The sequence below is a fragment of the Condylostylus longicornis genome, unplaced genomic scaffold (assembly GCF_029603195.1).
Source record: "Condylostylus longicornis isolate FDR11 unplaced genomic scaffold, ASM2960319v2 ptg000028l, whole genome shotgun sequence".
Classification (NCBI taxonomy): domain Eukaryota; kingdom Metazoa; phylum Arthropoda; class Insecta; order Diptera; family Dolichopodidae; genus Condylostylus; species Condylostylus longicornis.
In genome coordinates, this window is record NW_026577997.1 from 2,941,442 (window position 1) to 2,965,727 (window position 24,286).

At 22.2% G+C, this 24,286-nt stretch overlaps 1 long non-coding RNA gene across 1 annotated transcript in view; it reads left to right on the top strand.

Moving 5' to 3' along the window:
- Window positions 1–2,098: 2,098 nt before the first annotated feature.
- Window positions 2,099–24,286, top strand: part of LOC129607800 (uncharacterized) — an 85,962-nt gene continuing 63,774 nt past the window's right edge. The window contains exon 1 of the long non-coding RNA XR_008696846.1: window positions 2,099–2,317. This is a non-coding gene — a long non-coding RNA (uncharacterized LOC129607800). The remainder of the gene's footprint in view (window positions 2,318–24,286) is intronic.

A 24,286-nucleotide genomic window follows, 5' to 3' on the forward strand; every position in this document is an offset into this window, starting at 1 on the left:
TTATGACACATTAATGATCGTACTTGCTATTCTTATTTTACAAGTATATTATTCAATGTACTTTTTATTATTTTAATAATTTCGAAATTGATTATATAGTAGAAATTATTGTAATAAATAATGGTGGAAAATTTTTCAAAGGTTTATTCTTATACACTTATAGAAAGTTGAGTAGTTATAGGAATAGAAATTAAATTTTAAGAATTTTAGAATAAAAAACTATAAAAGAAATAGAATTATATTTGGAGTTTCGCAAAAAAAAAAAAAAAATAACGCCAGCTAATATTAGCAACTTTTTTTTTTATTATAATTATTAAATTTCATGGGACCACTAGGTTCTCATTGCAATAAAATTTAAGAATTTCAATATAAAAATCCGGAAATTTCGGTATAAGAATATTGGTTTTGTTTTTTTTACAGATTCTCCTCCATTCCCATTCCATTAAATTCCATTGCTCGACTTAATTCTATTTCAAATTCTTTGGCATCTTTATTGTACACAATAAATGTTACTGAATTTTGTTAAAAACACCTGATACCCCCTTTTAAATGTAAGGACATAAAAAAATGTATATTTTAAAGCAATTTTCTTATTACATTTTCAAGAGAGTTTTAAGTAACACTGAAAACTCTTGATGGTCTTTTAGTTGCATTATAATTTTAAACAAAACTCAATAAGGCCTCCTAACATTTATTTCTATACAGCTAACATTAAATTTTTTGATATTTCTTTAGAATAATACAATCTTAAAACAAAAAATTTTATTTATTTGTTAGAAAATTCCTGGCATATTCTACAATATATTCAATTTAAATTAATTTTATGACAAAACAAAAAGTGTTTCTATTCTGAGATTCACAAAGTTTTAGATATTTTTAAATAAACTCACATAAATATAGCAAAGTTTTCCTTTTTAAACTCATTTAAGAAAAATGCTGGAATGAGAAATAATTTTCCTTTTGAAAATTGCTTTGAATTCTTTCTCTACATACATTTGGTGCCATTATGTTGTACCATTAAAAAATAAAATTGAAAAATCTTAATTAATGGACAATTTTTATTGAAAAAAAAAAAAAAAACAATTTTCCTTTTACAATAATAAACGATAAATTTGTATTAAAAAGAAAAATATTTGTAATTAAATTAAATTAAAAACTTCCACCATTAAAATAAATATACATTCCAAATTCAGAAAGCATGTGGATTACATATAAAATTGAATGCCTGTATTTAAAGATTTTCGTTATAAATTTTATATTGAAATAAATTGTAAAACGATTAAAATTTTTATAATTCAAATTAATTTCAAAAGAAGCTTACGATATTTATCGGTTTTGCTTTTTCACTTAAATTATCTTGATTAATATAAAAAAAAGTAGTAAAATTTTTTAAATATCATGGATATTTCAGTTTATCTACGCCCTATGGTCATATCCTGAGCTATCAAAATTTCTTTAATTTTGAGCTTACTTTACTAAAGCTAATTTAAAACAAAAAATTATTGTAGAAACTAGATTTGCATTCATAGACTACTACAAGACTGACTCGCATTTTGAAGCAAACCGATTACTATTCTACTTAAAGTTCTATTAAAGTTTGATCCACAAACGCCAATGTGTTGAAAAGATTATAATTGTACAAGAATTTATTCAACCAATAAATTACTATAGCCTATTAATTGTTACAACAATTCTTAACATTTGACTAGATTCTTTTGATCTTTTATATTTTAAGGATTATTTCTATATATAAAACTTTATTAACGTTAAACACCAACATATTTTAATTTAATGTAAACTTAAAATACATTAATCTTCAAGAATTTCAATTATAATTTACCATTTTAACAATAATTAATGAAAATTTTTATTATATACAGAACAAAAAAATAAAAAAAAATCCTTTTACATAACTCTTTATACCGCTATTAATACAAAAAAAAATTAAGCTTCGATATAATCTGAACAATTTTTCCTTTTCATTTCTTTATTTTTATCCTTTAATCCTTATTGTACACTTTAAGCATTGTACACACATTTTTATACAGTTTGTGTTAAATATTTCATAGGATTTTTTTATTTTCTTTAATTTTTCAGGTGTTACGGAAACAAATTCTCAGTGGAAAATTTTTTTTGTTTCACAATTCTGCTTTTTGTTACTTACTTTTGTGCTCAGTTTGGTTTTTCACATTTAGTGGAACGAAAAAGAAATATTTACTGACCATTTTACCATAGAGTAAAATTAAAGTTGATCTGGAAAATCAGGAAAAGAAAAAAAACAAGAAAATTGAAAATAAAACAAAGAAAAAATTAAACGGTAAGTTAAGAAAGTTAACTGTAAAATTGTTGAATATATTAAAGAACAACGAACAACTATGAGAGTATATAAAATTAACCATTTACTTTTTTAAATGAGAGAAAATTTTCAATTGAAGTTAATTAAATAATTTAGTTTTTCTTTTTTTGTTCTTCTTATCAATTTTCATATCAACTATACTATACGCTAGCAATTATATTGTGTGTGTGCTTTTGTCTTTGTGTTCGAATCATTGACCAAAAAAAAAAAGATTATTCAATTAGGGGTCAATGATTATTCCATATTATAAATATTTTAAAATTCTTACAAAAATCTTTGCACTGGAATAATTTGAGAAAAAAAGGTATTCCTTGATTTTAACTTTTTGCTTAATTCAACTTTATTATTAAAAATCAAAAGTAAATTGCAGTCCTTGATTTGTGCAGTATTAAAATAGTCCAATCAAATACAATTGAAGAAGAGCAATTTAATTAAAAATAAGATTAGATGATTTCCTTTATTCTCTCTGAATTTCTAGAAAATTTTTGTTTATCGTGCCTACATGGTACCATATATAATTGCTAATTTTTTGAAATTGTCATACATTATAACATTATTCATGTCAAGCCCGAATTTTTGACATTGAAATACCTAAGGAAGCACATTCAATTTACTTGACGAAACACAAATGACAAATTCAATTACTTAACTATAATAGATTCCTATTCTAATCTACTCATCTAGTATAAATTTTTATATTTCATTGGAATAAAGATTTATAACTTTAACTATTAAGACCATTAACTTGAATCACTTCTATTCAGACACTACTATTTAGAAAAAAAATTAAATTGCGATGAAACAATTCTCATTTATACCAAATCCAAGCATAGAAAAATTCCTTACGTAAGATGTTTCTGCTACATATTTTTCTTATTTTTTTTGAATAATATAAAAATTTTCATATATAATCACTTTAGTGAAAATATTTAAAGAAAGAGATGCGAACACAATAAAAGAGAGAAAAAAATATATATTAACTTTCTGGTTTTTAATTTTATTCAGTAACTACCTTACAAATTGTTTTATTATACTGAAAAGACGCTAAATTGAGTACGATCCCCTTCAATAATACAAAAAAAAATAACTTAAATTGTAATTTTTTTTATATGCATACAAGTATGATGGTGTTACTTTATATATTATTAAGTATATAAAACCAAGGTTACCTGTTACTAGTTATTTGTAAATTATTATTAAAGATAAAATGACAGATTGAAGGATATGAATTGACAAAAAAGGATGAATATATCAAGTTGTAGCATGAGTTATTCCTCTTTTCTTCCTTTTATGAATGGAATTGAATGAACATGGACAAGAATTCAAGGATATTTTCATTCAATTTAAATATAATTGAATAGTTTTTTTTTAAACTTTTATCTTTTCCACCGTTTAGTATGTCTCTGTTCATCGTTTCTATGTAGCTACTTCTATGTCCTTACAATATGAAAACATTTATAAAAATTAAATTAAAATAATTTAAATACTGTTCAATGTAGTTTAGCATGAACATGTAATTATACCCTTGTGATGTTAAAAAACATGGATGATACTAAGATTCAGGGTGAAAATAAAATTAAATTATAAAAAAAATGCCAAAGGTAGTGGCTATTATACCCTAAATTAAAATAAATTTTAGAGCATTAGTTTAAAGACCAATAAAAATTAAAAAAATATCACTAAAATAATGTAAAATTTTGTTTCTTGTCACTGTTATTGAATAACTTATAAAACTAAATAATAAAACATATAATAGAAATCACATGCTTGTTATAACTTTTCAATTCTTATATTGCTACAATACTATCTTAAAAGGTCCCAAATCTCCAGAATTTAAAATATCTTTAAATATTTACAAATATTTTAGTGTAAGGCGTGATTTTTAAGAAATAAATCAACAGTGTTTTACAAATCATTCAATCTAAGTATAGGGTATATTGACAAAAAATACTATAACATTTTTTAGATATTTATTCCTTCGGAAATTGCAAGGTAATTTCAAATTTTTTTCTATTTCTTATTCAAGGTAAAATTAAGATGTTTTCTATATACATATTGAATGGACTATAATTGAATCTATATATACATTGAATCTATATACAAATTATGGACTGTATTATTATTCGGTTGGTAATGAAAATCTAATATCTTATGTAATTATGATGATTTCAAGGATACTTTGAATATATAATTATCATGTAAATTTATAAATTCTTGTGTAAATACACAGATTTACTTTACTACACTATTCATAGGATTGTAATGAATTTTTAGAATATATTTCATTTATACAAAAGAATTTATAAGAAGTAAATTTGGAAAGTCTGTTAAAACTAATAATAACAAATTTATTGAAATTGTTCGAAACTGTCATCCGATATTTTATATAACGACATTTAAAAACTTTATATAATAGCACCCCATTCGTATATGGCCACCGTAATTCTATCTTAAATATTTTAATAATCCACCAATGTGTCAACCAACAACAACTCTAATAAATCAATTTCATTTTTTCATTTTGGGCAATAATTCAATAACATGCTCTCTCCTGTCCTATTATTAATCCTGAATATATTTCGACATATTTTCTTATTTTTTGTGTATATTTCTTGCCACCTCATCAATTTATTCATTAGTTAATTCAGTACAAATTATATTGTATATAATTTTAAGGACATTTTTCATGCATTTCAAATATAGTTAATAAAAAAATACAATTCCTGAATGTTAAAAATATTTCATTTTCTTTTTGTTTGTTTATGATTTTGATTTTTCTTTATTTGTTTTTGCTATCCTATAAAATTATAAAATATGTTCCATTTTTACTATTCAAACATACAATATTTTTTATGTGGTGTGCTTTGGTCCGAAAATTTTTATTATACAGTGTTTGGTACATATAAACAATATTCGGCCTTTTTTTTACCCATAAAATTTTATTTTTGGTAGTTTACTAATTCTTTTGTATTTTTAGTTCCTGTATAGTCCCTGATTATCTTCATTTCAGTTAGAAAAATGGAAAAGAAAATCGAAAAAAAAAAACTTAAATAAGGTAATTGGTTTATTTTTTTCTTTGCCTCCATATTTTTATTATTGCTATTCTAACTTTATCATTTTTGTTTTTAGTTTTTATTGTAAAAACAAAAAAGGATTTGATAAAGGTTGAAATAAACTAAAATTTATTTGGTTTTCTCATTTTTATTTCATTTTCAATGTTCATTTTCTCACCTTAATCGAATTGGAAATTTTTTGTTGTTTTACGACAGTATTGCTTTCCCTCCAAAGAAAGTAATAATATATCAGGAAAAAAAAAACAATTGGATGGACACAGCAGGTCATTTTCCAATTAAATTTTACTTCAATAATTCTGGATTTTCAACTTTCTCCCTATTATTTCGATTCTTTTAATACTCAATTCGATTTTATCCTTATACAGGATATTTCTTTTTTTTTGGTTCTTAAATTGAACTGATTAAATCTTGGTGTATAAAACAAAAAAAAAAGTTAATAATCAGACTATGAGAAAAATAAGAAAATTTTTGAGATTAGAAGATTTGCAGATTTAAAAATAAATTGTATACTGAAAAGTGAAATTGTGCGAAAGGCTATCTTCCCATTTAAAGAAATTTGAAGTGAAAAAATATGAAATAAAGATTGGAAAATTTAAAGAGAAAATAAATAGAAAAAAAAAATTATGTTAAACTTTTTGAAATAATTGCCATAACAATTTACAATATGCTCGTGTACATGTACGTAGGTGTGCTCTCAATTTTGTTATTTATATAGAATCCTCTTTTTCATTTTCTTAATAAAAATTTTTTTAATTACCTACATAAAGTTACGAATATGAACCCGAAAGTATTTGTATTATTAAATTATAATTATATAAAATGATTTCATTTTAAACTGACTTCATGATACTTATTTTATTGACTTTAAAATGACTACAAGAAAATCTAAAATTGAGAATATTTCAATAATAAGTTTTATAATTTGAAGTTTTATAATTTGAAATTTAAGTTTTATAAATTGAATCAGTTAATTTGCTAATCTCTTGTAAGCGCTTTGAGTAATTCAAATATTCATTTTGAATTTTTTAATTTTGTTTATATGGTCATTAAATTATATTTATGTAAAATTAAAATTTAATTTCATTTTGCTAAAAAAATTCATTTGAATAATTATTTAAAAATAATAGATTTTAAAAATTAACAATGAATGAGCTTTCTAATCAAATTCATAATTTTTTTTATACAAATCTCAGATTTCAATTTTTCATAATATATGCATTTTGTACTTCATAAAATTCTTAATTTTAAAATAATTGAATAGTTTTATGCAACATTATCGTATTAAATTTAAATAAACAATTTTAATTCAAACAAAAATCATTTTCACTTCACTTACATAAATTAGATTTTAATCTTAAACTAAAGTTCTGTTAAGAAAAAAAATGAAGAATTACAACATGGAGTACTTAATTCTTAATAATGAAATTCTCTGATTTGGAATAAAATTCTTTTATAACACAAAACTAACGTATGTTCATATAATATATATTTAACATGTTGCATTTATAAGGACATCTAATAATATTGTACGTTATAAAGGAATTATCAATTAATTTTCTAAGTATAAGATTGTTTTAGTATTAAGGATATGAATATGTTAAGGATATACGTATAAGAAAATTAAGGATTTATTTTAATGAAAAATTTTATATGCGTATATAATTTTTAAATGCGTATATAATTTACTTATCTATCTTTGTTTTCTATAATATAATTGGAAAATGAATTTCTTAAGCAATGCATTTAATTAAAGAAATAATCGAAATTTTGTTTCTTAATTCATTATTTTTAATTCAATTATTTTGCGTAGATTTAATTAGTATTAAAATAGTAAATTCTGATTCTTATATAATTAAATTTTAGGATTATAATTATTTTTATTTTTAATACCAATTTCAATTTAATTACATAAATATTAAATTTTGTATTCAAAATTGAACAAATTTTAAAGTATATTTTACTTAATTTTAAATTTTATTCAATCTTTAATTTGTTTTTCAAATAAATTTCACCATAAATTAATCAAATTTTTAAATAATGAAATTTAAGATAATGGGGAAAATGCCGCCTATTTCCTGTTCAATTCTTTTTTTTCTTTTTATTACATTTGAATACTTTTAAGCTGATTTACTTTACTACCCTCAAGAAATTAATTCTCTTGTGAATAATTTTTACAAATTAGTATTGTGAATACATTATTATTATTTCATGTAAATATTATATATATATATATATGCATATATTAATTTAAATTCTTTTCCTGTACAATAAAATATTGCCCCTTATTAAAGATTATCACCATTAAAAAAACAAAAAACAGAATAACAAAAAGAACACAAAATGAAAATGCTGGGAAAATAATTTTTATATTGGAAAAAATAAAAAGGGAAAATAAAAGAAAAACATTTTAATTAAAATGACGCGCCGCTGAATAATTTATAAACGGAAAAAAAATAAAAAAAAAAGAGGAAAAAAATTTTTAAATTACGAATGTGGTTTTTTTTTGGTTAATAAAGAAGAATAACTGATTAAAAGAAAGCGAAAATTTTACTGGCAGCACATGCATAATTTTTTAAATTTTATTTTATGTACGGATAAAAATATTAAAAGCATTGTTTAAGTACGGTTTAATCCTTTGTTTGATTATAAGTTTTAAGCAATACAAAATATTAATTCAATTATATAGCAGTTTTAGTAGTCTTTTCTAAAGATATTTTTATTTTATAATTGAGAAATAGAATGTCTATTTCTAAGCCCCTTATTGTATGCCATTTATATATTGAGGATTAAAAGCTATGCCATTCTATTTGAAAAATCTCTATTAAACGGTATTTAACATATAAATTAATTACATTCATACATTTCCTTAAAAATTTTGTTAAATAGTTAATTTCTAAGCCTTTCTATTTCAAAACTTTTTTTGACAAGACTCTAATTATCGTAAACAATTTTTATTGAAAAATTCACATATATTTTGGTACATATGTATATTAGAATAATGACGATCATTAAAAGCACCCATGAAAAATATTTCCACTAAATCCTATTAAAAATTCTATTAATTCAATCTTTTGAGTAACATATATATTTATAAATTTTTATACAAATTAATATCACTCAATCCATACAAATTTTTGAACTGTCTAATTATTATAGTTATTAAAAATTATAAGCTCATTTTACTAATTTTAACATTTGGTTATCAAAAAAAAAAAAAAAAACATCTTAAATTTTATTATTCATATTTTTTTATAATTTGATATTTTTTATCTGAAATTAAATTAATTGAAAATAATTCTATCCTATAATATTTTAAATAAGCAGGACATTTTGCATTGTGCTGTTTCACTTATTTTTTGTTATTGTGGCATTGACACATCAATTATTTAAAATGCATGCAAAAAAAAGTATTTAATTTATGTAATATCGATTTACAAATGAGGTTGAAAAAAAAATTATTAATGTTGTATATTTTTGATATTTAAATAATATCAAAAATGCAATTTACACAGATACTTTGTATATTCTTATTTAATTTTTATTTTAGCATGTATTTTATGGCAAGTATTACAAATGTACACAAAAGCAAATATTTGAACAGATTCAAATTATATTTTTTTTATTCAATTTATTGTCTGTGAAATTGTGACAGATATTTAATATTAAATATAAAAAAAGAAATGAATAAAAAGAAAAAGGAAAATCAGTTTTTTGAAAAGAAGGTTTTGCATTTAAAAGTTTTTATTCTCGATCGTGTTATATAATTCAGAATTGATTTGAAGATAGTTGCTTTTCATTTGAATATATCATATGTATTGATTTTCACTTAAAATTGCTAAAGATTCGATGCTATATAGTACCAGTGCATTAGTATTTGATTATTGGCTAATAGGCTCTTCAACTATTATTTAAGAGCCTGTTAGTACTGAAATTTTTTTGAAATAATTCATAGCACTAATTGAAATAAATTGCTGAAATGCGATTCAGATTCATCTACTAGAGATACAAAAAAAATTATATGCATAACATTATAAATAATATCTGATTTGCTAACTAATTCTCTACAAATACAAACTATTAAATTTATCTGGGATAATCTCATTCGATGCAATCGTATAAACGAAATAATATTTTTACTTTTATAAAAATATTAGACCAGATCCTGCTAAATTGCTTAACTAAATTTTAACAAAGTAATTCAAAATTGAATTTACCTACTCTACTCTACCTACTAAAATATTTAATATTTTACCTATCTGGAACATTTCTGTTATCATAAAAAAACTTTTGTATACTAAATATTAAATTTATTTTTTAAACATTTCGAATTATGATCAATTATCATAAATAATTTTTTTTGTTTCAATTCAAATCCCTTACGTGCAATAAAGTTATGTGGTATTATTATAATAAAAATTGTAATGAATCCTTTATACATTATATGCCAGAATATTATTATTATTAAAGTAAAAATTATTATTATTACACTTTAAAAATTCAATATTTTTTGCATGATAATATGTGCTCTGCGATATATATTATGAAAAAAAATTTAATTTCCGAAATTATTATTAATAAAGAAAAATTTACACGTTATGTGCGTATAACGATTTTTTAATAAAAAGTACAATGAAATCGCGTTTTATTTATCACTTGAAAAGTAATATTTTAACACAAAATAAAATCGAAATATATGTATATATGTTGATTTTCCTGCATATAAGCTAACGAAGATAATGTAAATGTTTTTGGTAGAGTAAAAAATATCGGAATAATTTTTGTGGTACCGGAACAAGAGTAGCAAATTTGCAAATAATGACAAATTATTTATGCATATTGTAAAATGCGATGAAAAATTTCACACATCCAACTACATTTATAATTAATTAAAAAAAATTATATATATGAAATTATAATATGAAAGACAAATATTATAAATCTTGCAATAGTTCTCATACAAAATTTCTGTATTCCATAAAGTATATAATAAAAAATTAGGACAATACGGGAAATTTAATAAAATGAAAAATTGGCAAGTAGATTAAAATTTGTAAAGTCTCAAATAAACGACTAAACACCAACAAATTACAGAACCTACATGCGTTTTAGATTTCTTAAATAACTATTAAAAAATGTTAATTTAGTTATTTCTAATTTTAAATTAATAACATTCAATACTCTATTAAATAAAATATTAATTTTTCTACATACGTTTTCTGCGATGTTGAATCCTGATGTCTGGAACCTAAAAAGGAATAACAATGAAATACAAAATATAAAAATGAAGACAAAAAAATACTTACCCAAAATCCAAGTATTTTCCTAGTATATTGCTGATTTTATATTGAGATTTCTGATACTGTGATATTGGCTGTTAACTGTTAAGTTACATAGAAATGTTGCTTTTTGTACTTTGTAAAGTACCCAATTTATTTGTAATGAACAGCTGGGTTTCCATTTTTGTTGCCATGAACTGAAATACATAAGTATGCATGTAGTTTAAGATATTTTTTTGGAAAAAAATTAATATTTTTTATTAAGAGAAGAAAATGAATTAATATTTAATATTTTTGATCCAGAATTAAAGACAGAATAGGATAATAATTCTCATATTATGAGAGGAAGGATTGAAAGTAGTGAATTAGGAAAAATTTTAGGACTACTTGTTAGGGTATCTTTGTATTTTTGTATTTATATTTGTATTTTCTGAGGTACAGGAATTCAGATCTAAACATAGAATTAAAAAAATATCGTAAAAAAGATAGACAAACAAATTATATAAAACTTATTTAAATTTTCAAATTGTCTCAAATTTGCAATATGCCATTCGTTGTTTTTGTTACCAGACTACTACTATGACAACGAACAAGAAGAATTCTAAATAAACAAAATCTTTTTAATATTGAATGTGTACAAATGAGGTCCTTTTAATACAAACATAACTGGCTGGAAAATATATTATACACAGAACGAAAAATGAAAAAATTTATGAACTTATTTTTTGTTCTCTTTACGATTTTTTTTCAGATTCCATAAAAATTTTAAATGATACATTTTTGTTGTTGTTATTGCTTTTGTTATATTGTTGGAGAGTGGCTCTTTTTTTAAGGCAATAAAATAACAATGATTTTTTTTATTATTTATTTAGAAAACTTTAAGAATTGAGGAGCCTTTTAATTTTTATAAAGTTTTTTTGTTAATATTTTGTTTGTTTTTTTTTTTTCATTTTTATTTTTATATGAGAAATTTTGGCAAATTTAATTCATACGAAATAAAGTGAAGGAAAAAAATATATTTGCTCTTACTACATTCTTCATAAGTCCATAAAATGTTTGAAAAAATTGACTTGGTTTTTTATTTTGCAATAAAAAATACAAAATTTTTTAATAATTTGAAATTTATTGCTCTTAGTCAAAGTTTTTGTGATAAAATTTAATAATATTTTCGAAAAATTTACGAATATTTTAGGTAAAAAGTTTAAAAGAGGTTATAAGAAATGAAAAATTCCATTTGTTTTTGAATACTAAAGGCAATTTTCCGAATTATGGTTTTATATTTAGTATATTCAATGGAATATAATCAAATATTAAAGTTTATTTAAAAACTTTTGTATTATTATAATAAATTAAATTATTAAATGAGAAAAATGTTAATTAATTTATATTAGCAAAATTAAATTAAAATTTTCGGACAGATGCTTATTCCACAATATTTATGTACATAGATATGAAATAGTCAAATTTATGGTAATAAATTTAAACTATGAATAATATCGATTTTAATATTTTATGTCTAAAAATTTTGTATTTATCACCACATAAATTAATTTTTATTTTCCAGTTCAAATAATATTTCATATAAACACTTTGAAAGGCATTTGAAAACTTATCATTTCCGAATATATGTACATACATATTTATTATAAATTTTCTATTTTAAAAACAATTTATGATTAGTAAATTTTTTGATCTTAGTAGTACATATAATTTTTAGCAACCAATTTCCTTGCTTCAACCAATCGCATGCACATGAAAAATATTTGAAATTGAATAAATTTAACTGTGTGTATTCTTTAATAAAATTAAATTCAAATTACATTTAAACAAAATGGTATAAGCAACTGATGAATAAAAAGCATTTTCAATTTACCCATCTAAAAGAATTTCTAATTAAATGAATAAAAATTTTATTATAAATGCATAAATTTTAAATTTCAAAAATTTGCTCTATACTACTTATTAGTGAATAAATTTTTATATATCCGTTTTTATAATAATATGACATGATTATTACTTTAAATATTCACAAAAATTATTCAGTTGCACAGAGAAAAAGCGCCTACTAATGATTTTATAAAAAAATTTATTATGAACAAAAATTTGCAACTGCATACACACTCTTATTATATAATTAAATGATAGTGTAAATAATTTCCAATAAAACTGCGTGATGCAATAGCCCAATGCATCCATTCACATATAATAATAAATTAGCAATTATGTAAGTAATTAACAACTACCAACTATAAACGTAAATACCAAAACACACTATTCTATTTTTAGAGGAAAAATACATTTTTACTTTAGCCTTGTTTCCGAAATAAATGAGGATTCATTAATAATAAAATGCTTATGACAATAAAATAAATAGAGAGAATCACTACTTTTTAAAGTTTAATTAAAATATTACCATTTTTATTGTTTTTGTAATTACATATTATATAGAATGTATTATAAAATTTTTTTTTATATTTCACTTGAATTATTTTGTAATTATGCAATTTTAATTAAAAAAAAAAAAAAGATATTTAGAGCAGAACTTATATGATTATCTATTATAAAAATGGGAATGGAGTGGAACAAGTTTATTTAAATATTCACGCATAATTATTGTTATTAGCACTCAATTAAATAAAAAACACACAAATTTTTATATGGTGTATTTTTTTGTTTAATGAATTTTATGCTACACTTAGTTTAAAATATTAAAACGCAAGAAAGAATTTAAATTAAATTATAAATGATATTAACAGGAAAATTATAATTCAATTTTTAGACAATAAGATAATCGGTTGAATTTAAAATATTTCTAAAATTTTTGAATTAAAAATTCTGTAGGAATTTTGAATTTAATTTAAGTAGAAAATTAAATATTTAATATTTTTATATTTTATAGTTCAATAGAAATTAGATTTTATTCTAAATCAGATTCTAAATATTAAAGGTATTGAACTATTAAATATGAATTGCTATTAAATTACTTATTAATTATGATTTACCATAATTCACTGCTTCAAGATTCCTCAAAATATTTTGAATTCGCATTATTCCGAAAATTCGTTTAAAACCTCTTGTTTTCTTTTTCTTAAGGTGAAAAAGGCGTTTAAAGTTTTGTGAAATTTTCAAAATATTGACCTCTGAGAATTTCTGCAAGTGCTTTTTTATTCATTAATATCAATCAAAATGATTCTAAACGTTCTAGTTCAACCAGAACATCCAAAATAATTTTAAAATTCAATTTGAAATACAATCGCCATACTATTTTTCCAAACATAACTGGACTCAATCTATTACATGCTATAATATCTCTATTCCATATACTTTTCCATAATAATTTCATACTGTCCTCATTTGCATAAAGCATACTGCATCTTGCTCTTATATGATTATTACACTAAAATGAATAAAATAGTAAACTTTTATTAATTAAATAAATTTTTAATATATTGTAGTAACTAAAACTGTTAATTGGGCAGATAAGAAAGATATCAATAAAATTCATAATAAATTCCTTGACGTCAAATAAATTGAAAATTTATAGCAAGAGTTCCCATATATTATAAATTATCCTCATTTTAAATGATAATTATCTCATTTTTATTTAATTGCAAACATACTCATAAAACGTTCTTTTTATTTTTATAAACAGGTCCTTTTGACTATATATGTATGTGAACTTTTACATTTTTCATTTTAATAAAGTTTTTTTCATTTTTTTTTTGTCATATATTAAATATTAAAATGAAAATTAATTAAACTTCGAGTCTTATGTTAAGAGAATTAAGTTATGAATTAATTTAAATACTTTTACAATATAATTTTTTTTTTAGTTTAATATCTTCTTTTATCCATTAAAATAAATAAAAATAAAAAAAAAAAAAAGAAAGCAAAAATTTGGTATTCTTATTCCTTTTCCCCCTTTAAAAATTTTTGACTATAAACTTTAATAGGGGTTTTTAAAATAAAAATTATCCTTTATGAGTAATTTATAGAGAAAAAAGAATATCTTTTTTGCTTATAATTAAAATCATTATTAATTTTACAATAATTTGTAATATAAAATTTCAAATTTGACCATGTGAATTGTAAGATCTATCCAATTAAAATAATCGAATTATATGGAATTATTTTTTTTTATAAAATGGAATAGTTAAATATTGCACATATTGGTAATTGGGAATTTCATGAATAGGAAATTTTTTACCTCGTACCTTATGATTTTACAATAAAATTTTATTGTATCAAATTTATCAATGATTACCTTCAAGATCAATGAATTAAAAGTCAAATAAAAATATGAAGACCGAGATAATTCTGTTGAAAAAACTTTTAAAAATTCAACTGCTACCAACAATACTTGAAAATATTAATGATTTTAATTAATGAAAATATTTTAAGATTTAATTCTGAATTTAGTGATTATCCTATCGAAAATTACTAAAAATTTTGGCTCATTGTAAATTGTGCATTCTATTAGCGACAAAACTGAGCACTATTATCATTCAAATTGGACAACACTGAAAATATTTTCAGGTACCTACTTTAAGAATATAAAATTAATTTTTAGTAATTTTCACAAAAACGAAAAACGAAATTCTTAATAACAACATTTAAAAAACAAAATGACCTCATTTCTTTTATTGCCCTTATGCATTTAATTTAAAAATTTTTAATTATTTTTTACATACAATACAATATTTTATATATATAGTTGATTTCAATCAAAAAATTGCCCGTGCTTGTTTATATCATGCTTGTTATTAATTAAATTTAATATTTTTTATTATTCATAACACAAGTGAATTTCATAAAAGTATGTCCAAAAATATACTCGCATATAATATTAATGATAGGAAAGAGAACTGAAAGAGTTAATTTTGCCAAGAGCAAATTTTAAAAACAAAATAATTATTTTTAAGACCTTTACGTCCACATTCAAACAACAATATATTTAATCATCGATGTTCTGGAAATACATATATTAATTTTTGTATACGTGTGTATATATAAATTATATGCAATGTATGTTAACTTAAAAATTATTGAAAATACAATTATAGTAAGATGGTGAAAAATTAACAACAAAAATATGAAATTAAAAAAAATTACCTAAGGCTAATTTAAATGTCATTAATTTAGTGTACCTATATATATACTTCGAAATAGTGGTTCCATCATTCTATTGTACTTAATTTCACATGTCCAAAGTAACATTTCTTGACATGGTTTATTAAGCAGCACGTTTTTATGGGTAAAATTATAAAAAAAATTACAAATTCGTTTTAAATTTAACCAAGTATTAAATTTGAATTTAATTTTATTTGGAATACGTTTACCTAAAATCAGAGAATTCTTAGTCCTTGACCGACGAAGTGGTTGTACATTTTACACATTCAGCTTTTTCTTTACTAATTACACAATTTTAGTTTTGTTATCGTAAACTTACAGAGAAATTGAGAGAAAGATGTAATAATTGCTGTCACCTGGACGAATATGTTAAAAAAGTTCATTTTGTAAGACAAAAGTTAAGATTGGATTTAAATAAGTTTTAAGCTTATTTAAATTCAAAGAATTACAAATTACAATTTTATACCACAGAAAATATGTATAAAATAAATTTTTAAAAATCTTTTAATTTTTCCATGATTGTCATAATTTAATTTTCAATTCCTATAGGAAATTTCATTTAAAAAAAAAATAATTTTATACTCGTGTATTACAATTTATTTTTTTTTTCTTTTTTTGTCAAAAGGCATAAAATATTAAAAACATTTTAATTAAATAAAATTTAATTAATTATTGATTTTCAATCTCAAATGTTTATAACGATTTCTTATGTCCTTATAAGCATTTTCTACTCTTTTTTTTTTCGTTAGAGAAAAATTTTCATGAAAATCAATCCACTCGTTTCGAATAATCAATAATCAATTAAAATACCACAATTTTCAGTGATTTTCTTCGTGTTTTGTTTTTTTTTAAGGAGGAAAAAAATTTTATTTTTCCATTTTCGATTTTTCCCAAAAAAAAAAAAAAATTAAAATGTCGGGTAATACGGTAAAACATTTACAGTTCTTTAAACATTCAAGTTCCTCTCACTTTTTTCTATACACAAATAAAATTTTATAGTTTATGTTCTTTTTTTATACTCTTGCCAAGTTTTTTTGTTTTTGTGAAAATATCCCCTCTCCTCTTCTTTAACATTAAACCGTCCCGCATCTTTATGGTTTACTGTTATATTTTGTATTTGTATTTTATTCGTATAATTCAACTTTTTTACTTCAAATTGATTAATTTCTATCGTAATGGGTAAAATAACCAATTTTACCTTTTTCTTTTTTTAAGTTTATTTTTTTAAGGAAAATAATAAAAAAAAAATTTTTTTCGTTCCTTTACCTTTAACGAAATCATTTTATAACTATTTATATACATACAAACTACCGGATGAACGTACACCCTTGCATATATATAAAAGCATGTCTAAATCAAATGTATAGAAATGTGTACTCATATACATTTACATATATTAAAAACAAACACAAACAAAACAGAAATAAAAAAGTTTTAAGTGAAGTTAACAAGAAAATTGAAATTTGATTACGACTTTAATGGATTTCCCTACCTTAACCATCCAGTATATACCTTAACTACTGTATGGATTCTCAATAGGAATAAATTTTGTTCCTTGCCTTTTTTTATTATTAAACAATTACATGGTGTTTCAAAATAGTGGTCATTGATATTATCAAGAGTAGAGATGAAACTGTCAAAGTTAGAAGCCTCTAACTCTTACAATTCAACTAGAAAACGCCTATATCGATTACAAAAATTTTTACGCGTAACAAAATGCAAGTCTTTTACTGTTAATGCAGTACCTTACTGCAAGTAAGGTACTGTTTGCATATATGTTTGAAAAAATATAAGATTAAATCTATGATAAAGTGTAACGACTATTTACTCATAGACTGAAATTATCATAGACTTTACGTCAAAATTTAACAATTTGTTTCGAAAATTATAAGTAAAATAAAAATCAGCTGATACGTGCTCCAAACTTCCAAAAAAAAATAATCGCCACCGTCAGACAAATTCTGATATCAAACAGGCTTAACATATTTCAGCAGACTATATGTAAACAGTAACTTACAGTTTAATATGTTAAAGATTTTTAAAATCATAAAATAGCGAATTGTCCTAAGGAAAAAAAAAACTGCTGTACATCCTGTAAAAAAGTACTTAAATTATATTCTATACAAAAAAAAATATTTCTTTTTTGTGCTCCTAAAAACTTAATAAACATTTAAGGATTCAAAAATTTGTAAAATTGTGAAAATCTTAAAATCGAAAAAAAGCAAGCCAACTATAAAGAATAGAAGAGACACACGAATAGATTTGAGGTGAATGTAAGAGGAAGAAATAAAGTTAAAGAAATTATTTTTAAAATTTTCTCTTTTTTCTCTCTCTTTATTATTTTTACGTTTTTAACATAGACTTTATTGAACAAAGTGAATAAATCAATTTTAAGTTGTCGGTACAAATAATTGGTATAAATAGATTTCGATTCAAGAACAATCTTTATAAAAGCACGTAATTCTATGTACGTATGTATATGTTAACATAAGTACAGCGTATGTATTTATAAATTTGTCAATTTATACAACCACATACACATAAACTTATTTAAAATTTATTGTCACATTCTTCTTTCTTTCTTTAACGTTTTTATAAAAAGAAAATTACTTTAACAATTTTAATTTTTGCAAATAAAACTTTTAATTTTAATGACATGTTCTTTATTTTGAAAATTATTTCACTTAATGATGTTATTGTATAAGAACATTAACAGTTTTTTTATACTCTATATGTCACGTGTTATTTTTTCTTTTTAGCTCCCCCTGCTGCCTATATCTAAAATGCCAAATTAATAGCATTTTAAAACAATTCATGAAGAATGGTTTCGAAATTTTGGCGTATGTTTTACGTTTTTCTGTTTGATATAAAAAATAAATTAGTTTTTTTTTTTGTAAGAAAAATTTAATTGTACGTACAATGTTTTTTATGCTTTTTTTTTCAAATAATTTATAAAATTATGTTCAGACAATTTGTATAACACAAGAAATTTAATTGGTAGTTTATATTTGAGTACAAAACGGAATTAAAATTTGAAGAAATCAATTGAACTGCATTCTTGTCCCATCTGTCTTAATTTTTCTATGAAATTTATAAAGAATTTTCCCTCAATTCACAGTTAGTTAGTTTCTTTAGTAAGTTTCTTAGAGTTTTTCAAAAATAAAGAAAAAATTCAATTTAATTTTAATGCCAGTATTGTGACATATTAAAGTTTCGCACTTTTTTTATCCATTTTGACTAAGAATATTTGGTAATTTTAAATTTGCTGTAATGAATTTTAATAAATAATTCATTCCCTTTCAAAGGAACTTGAACTTAATTTTACAATTGCATAGACAAATTACAATAGGATCATTGGGTGCAAAAGAAAACTAAAAAAAATATTAAAAGCAAAATAATTTTTTTTAATGATTTCTTTTAATATCATTATTCTTAAAGAAAATGTACAATTGCACCTAAAAACAAAATAAAAAAAATTACAACAGAACGAATGTTACGAGCTCATAAAACACCAATTCCAGGTAGTGTAACCTTTATATGACCAATATTAAACATAGCAAAAAAATTAAACTACATAGGAAATAATAATATCCTTAGAAAAATTTTTCTTTTTCTGTGTAGTCTTTTTCTTTTACAATTCATTTTACTAAAATAAAATTTAGACGTATACACGTACACAAAAAAAAAAAAGATCCTTAATTTCTCAAATGAAATGGAACGAATACAAGAATTTTTGTTTTCATATTTCAATAAAGTTTTCTTCCTCCAATTCTTTCTCTCTCACTTATATCCTTCAGAATTCTAAGTATTTTACTCTGAAAGTTTATAATTCTGCAGTTATATTTAGCACGTCTAAATTGATATTTATGACTTCAAATAACATTTTTATTTTGTTTTCTTTTTTTTTGGTTCCTGAATAATAAAATTACCAAAAAGAAAACATGCATATATAAATTTGAAAGAGAAGGAAGTGAGGAGCGAAAGGAATATGAAATTCTTGAGAAAAAATCTTAAAATATAAAAGCATAACGAGAAACTGTAAAATCACAAGGATGAACGCTATAACATCATATATTTACACATGAAAAAAAAAGAGGAAATAAACCAAATAGTCAAATAGAATAAACAAGAAATAGGATGTTGCATACTAAAATATTATTATAGGATGATGAATGGCGTGATTTTTAAGTTTTCTTTAAGGAAAACTCACAAAGGAATATGTACGAACGAAATACACCTTCTTTCTTTGATAGTCAAGTTATAAAATTATGTCATATATTATGTGGTGTAAAGCAGAATTATCATAAATGTTAAATTTTAAAGATAATGAATACCAAATTGAAGATATTTGAATAAATTTTTGAGGTTTAATACTATGTAATATAGAATAATGCCGTTCCAAGATATTTTTATGGAAAATCTAATCATTATAAACGCGTGTTTCAAAAAAGAACTTTGCGCAAGACCGTCAACACTCCAAAGTTCAAACTGTGGAATTGAGAAAATAATATTAAACCCTACTAATACTTGAACTTTCAATCGGCATCTTGATTTCATTTGAGTTACATTTCATTTAGCATTTTATTTTCAGCTCATTTAAGTCAAAAATTTTTCATTTAATAAAATAAAGAACTTTCGAACATTCTCTTTGAACGCTATCTTTCTAGTTACACTAAATTTTAAATTCATATTCTAACTAATTACTGTCTAAATGATTCTTCCAAGAACACTGTCAATACAATGCTCTCAACGAACTCAATTTAATATTAAATTTCAAGCACATTTTATACTCATTTTCTCTGATTGCCTTTTTATATTTGTGTGTGACATTACTTTCAAAATAACTCCAAATTTTCTCAGTCAATATTTCTCCAAAAATAATATTTTACTTTTACATATACATAATATCATGTGTGTGCTGGCTGAGCATTTCCAGATAAGTTTTTTTCATATATGTAAGTATGTACAATATCTAATAAAAAAACTGTGATTGACGTCTAAGCAAAACACGTGCATCATGAATAGTATCCCATTTCCTCTTTAAACTAGAATAATGATTATTTTTTTTTCTGCTTTTATTTCAATTTTTCTTATGGGATCAAGATACTTGGTCTATTTTCTGGTACATTTAGATTTCGTACTCGTATAAAAATAAGCATAAAAACTTGTTGTAGAAAATAAATTTTTTTATATAATATTATCCTTATAGTAAACAACAGATATCCTTATAATATTTCTAATAGTATATAGAATTTGATTTTTATGATTTTGTATGCTGTTTTTACAATTTGTACAAGTATGTAAGTAATTCTAAATGTATATAATTGTTGATTTTAAGCAGATATTAGTCATATTTATCCAAATTATACTGAATCGAAAAAGGTACTTTTCAAGAAAATCTAAAGAAAACATGGAATTGAAAGTATTTTTATTGATCACAATCAAGATATAGAATATTTTAAAAATATTCTTCTAAAACCAAAAACTTTTATATTAAAAATATCAATCTTGTACTTATTTACTTCAAAGAAAAATTTTAATAGTCCTTAATACCAACAATAATAAGTTTTCTTTAATTTTCAATAATCTTTTGTACAAATTTTTAAGTACCTTTTATTTTATCTTCTTTTTTTTATTTTTTGGTTACTGACATTCTTAAAATATTGTAAATTGAAATGATGACAATATGACTGTATGACTTTTTGAAACTTCTATTTAATTTAATTAATTGTATTAGTTATTTAATTACATATATGTATTCATACATATATAAAACTACTAATATTAGATTGCATATAACAATAATAATAATAATAAGTAAGAAGGATAATAGTTATGTAAAGGACTCTAATTTGGGTCATGATATTCTGGTATAACTTTTAATTTTTTTTATTGTGAAATTGCTATTGAACTTTATGTTGTTCATGCAAGAATGTTGAAAAGTTACGTATATACTTACATACTTGTACATTTAAAATGCAATACAAATTAAATTAGAAGGGATGCACTTTTGGGACATGTTAAAATTTCAAAATAATTTATTGAAAATGACAATAGAGACAAGTAAAGTATTGGTCAGAATGAACATTACCTTAATAAAATAGAAAAAATTATTGTTCTATATTGATGTGAAATGTTGAATCATTTCATATAATAAAATACTTAGAATTCAATTTAATTCCAATTTTGATTAAAATTATTATTTTGAATTTAAAGGGATATTGAATATTTAATTAAAATTTAATAAAATGATGTAGTGAATAGAAGAAGCAATGAAATGTGTTTTCTAAATTGGAGATTAAAAGAAAATATGCATAATATTATTGAGAAGTACTACAAATTCGGGAACTGTGAAGGGCGAAAAAAAAAAAAAAAAAGGAAAAGAAAAAATTAAATTCTGTTTTCTCTCTCACATGTTTTCTTCAGTCATAGGATGACTGCCCTAGCGTCATAGGTGAAATGGTTTACGTCCAATATCACCAACTCTTATTGGTCTCATAATATAAGACATCCTACAGGCTCTTCACCCAAAATAGCTAGCTTAAATAATTGGGATGTGTATTCTTTTTTATCTCATCTTCACAAATGTTCAAATATTAATTTTAAAATAAATATCAAGACTAATATTGCTCATTTATGTCGATCACAAACCTTTAATTTGAACCTTGAATTATGAGATAAACAAAAATTTTAAAAAATTAATTGATACTTTTTATGAGAGTCCATTTAAATTTTGATGTGATGTACATTTTTGTAGCTGATATGAAAATCTTAAAACTTAATTTAATTACAATTTAAATTCAAAATTAATTACAAAATAATTTTATGATTTATATGGTATTAAAATTAAGTTAAATACACAGAAGCGAACTTTTTTCTCAAAAAATCCTTGAAAATTGAAATTTTGTACAGAAAAAAAAATCAGATTAAAATCAAATGGTGTAATTAAAAAAATATTTTTATGTTAAATTTTATTATGTGCCAAAAGTGCCCTTATTTCTTTTTTTTTTTTTTTTTTGTTATTTTCTTAGTCCTGTATTTATGCGAGTACTTAAAACTAAATTAAAACTCTATAAAAATCTTCAATTTGGAACACCTTTTATAACCATTATAATAATAATTTTATTAATGTGTGCCCCAATCCTCTCCCAAAAATTTTGAAAAAAAAATTTTATCCATTGAAATCCACACTATACCTACACTTTATGAAAATAATTATTTTTAAATTAGACTACATCCTCACTCACTATATATTCAAGCAAAATTAAAATTTAATACATATATATATATATGTATATATATATATAATTTGTATAGCTATAATGTAAATAAAGTACATAATTTTAAAAATCTTTTTCAAAAAAAGACACTAAATAATTGTACATTATACTTAATAAAATTTCCTATGCTATATACACTTTTATTATACATATTGTATGTATTTGTATAATTAAGTAAAAAAAAAAAATGAAAAATAATAATAAAACTTGTCGCCATCTGTTGTCTTAAAGATAAACTTCTCTTATATCATTATCAATATCACCATCATCGCATAATATTTATATTTTCAACAAAAGCAGTAAGAGTAAAAGTAGTATAACAGAATTCAATATTATAAAAATATCAACAGCTTTTTGTTTTTTTAAGTGACTTTATGGTATGGAACGAGTAGTAATAACACGATTGTGTTGGAACCTTTTCTCTTTATGTTTTATAATCCTTACAAAATTTTGTTTATATATTCTCTAAGTGCCTATGTATATTTAACTGTCTTTAAATTTACTGTAACAGGGAGTTTTAGTAATTTTGTATAGTATTCTTATTAAATTTTAAATTTTGTATAGTATTCTTAAATTTCTATGAATAACAAGTAGTTTTGAAATGAAAATTTATTTACCATTTGCACTATATTTTCCGATCAGCAAATTGCAGGCAAGTCGATCCCATATTTGTGTTTTAACCATTTGACTGTGACTTCTATTTTATTGCTACTATTAATTTCATTATGCATTAATCAATTCAGTACATCTATTTTTGCTAAAATTATTCAAATTTTTAATTTAAAATTTAAGAAAAATTGTTTTATACCTTTACAACAACGTGCTGATTTCGAACATTGTCGAATTAAAATACTTGAGTATTTAACAAACTTATTCAACGGAATAAGGAAAATGAAAATGGTATTAAAGCAAAATTACTCGCTCTACTGAAGATGTTTAAGTACACATATATTTTAGCATGTAAAACTAGTGCTATGTAATGAGGCCAATAAGTAAGTTTGTCAGAATTTTTTTTCCTATTTATTTTACTGCAATGAATTGCCATAATCCCGAAAACTTCTTTAAAACAAATTTTTTTCATCCTTTTTCATATTTTAAATTGTTAGTACTTCATTTCACTTCCTTTAGTTTTAATTTTGTTCAGCTCTTTCTTTTCCTAAAGATTCATGG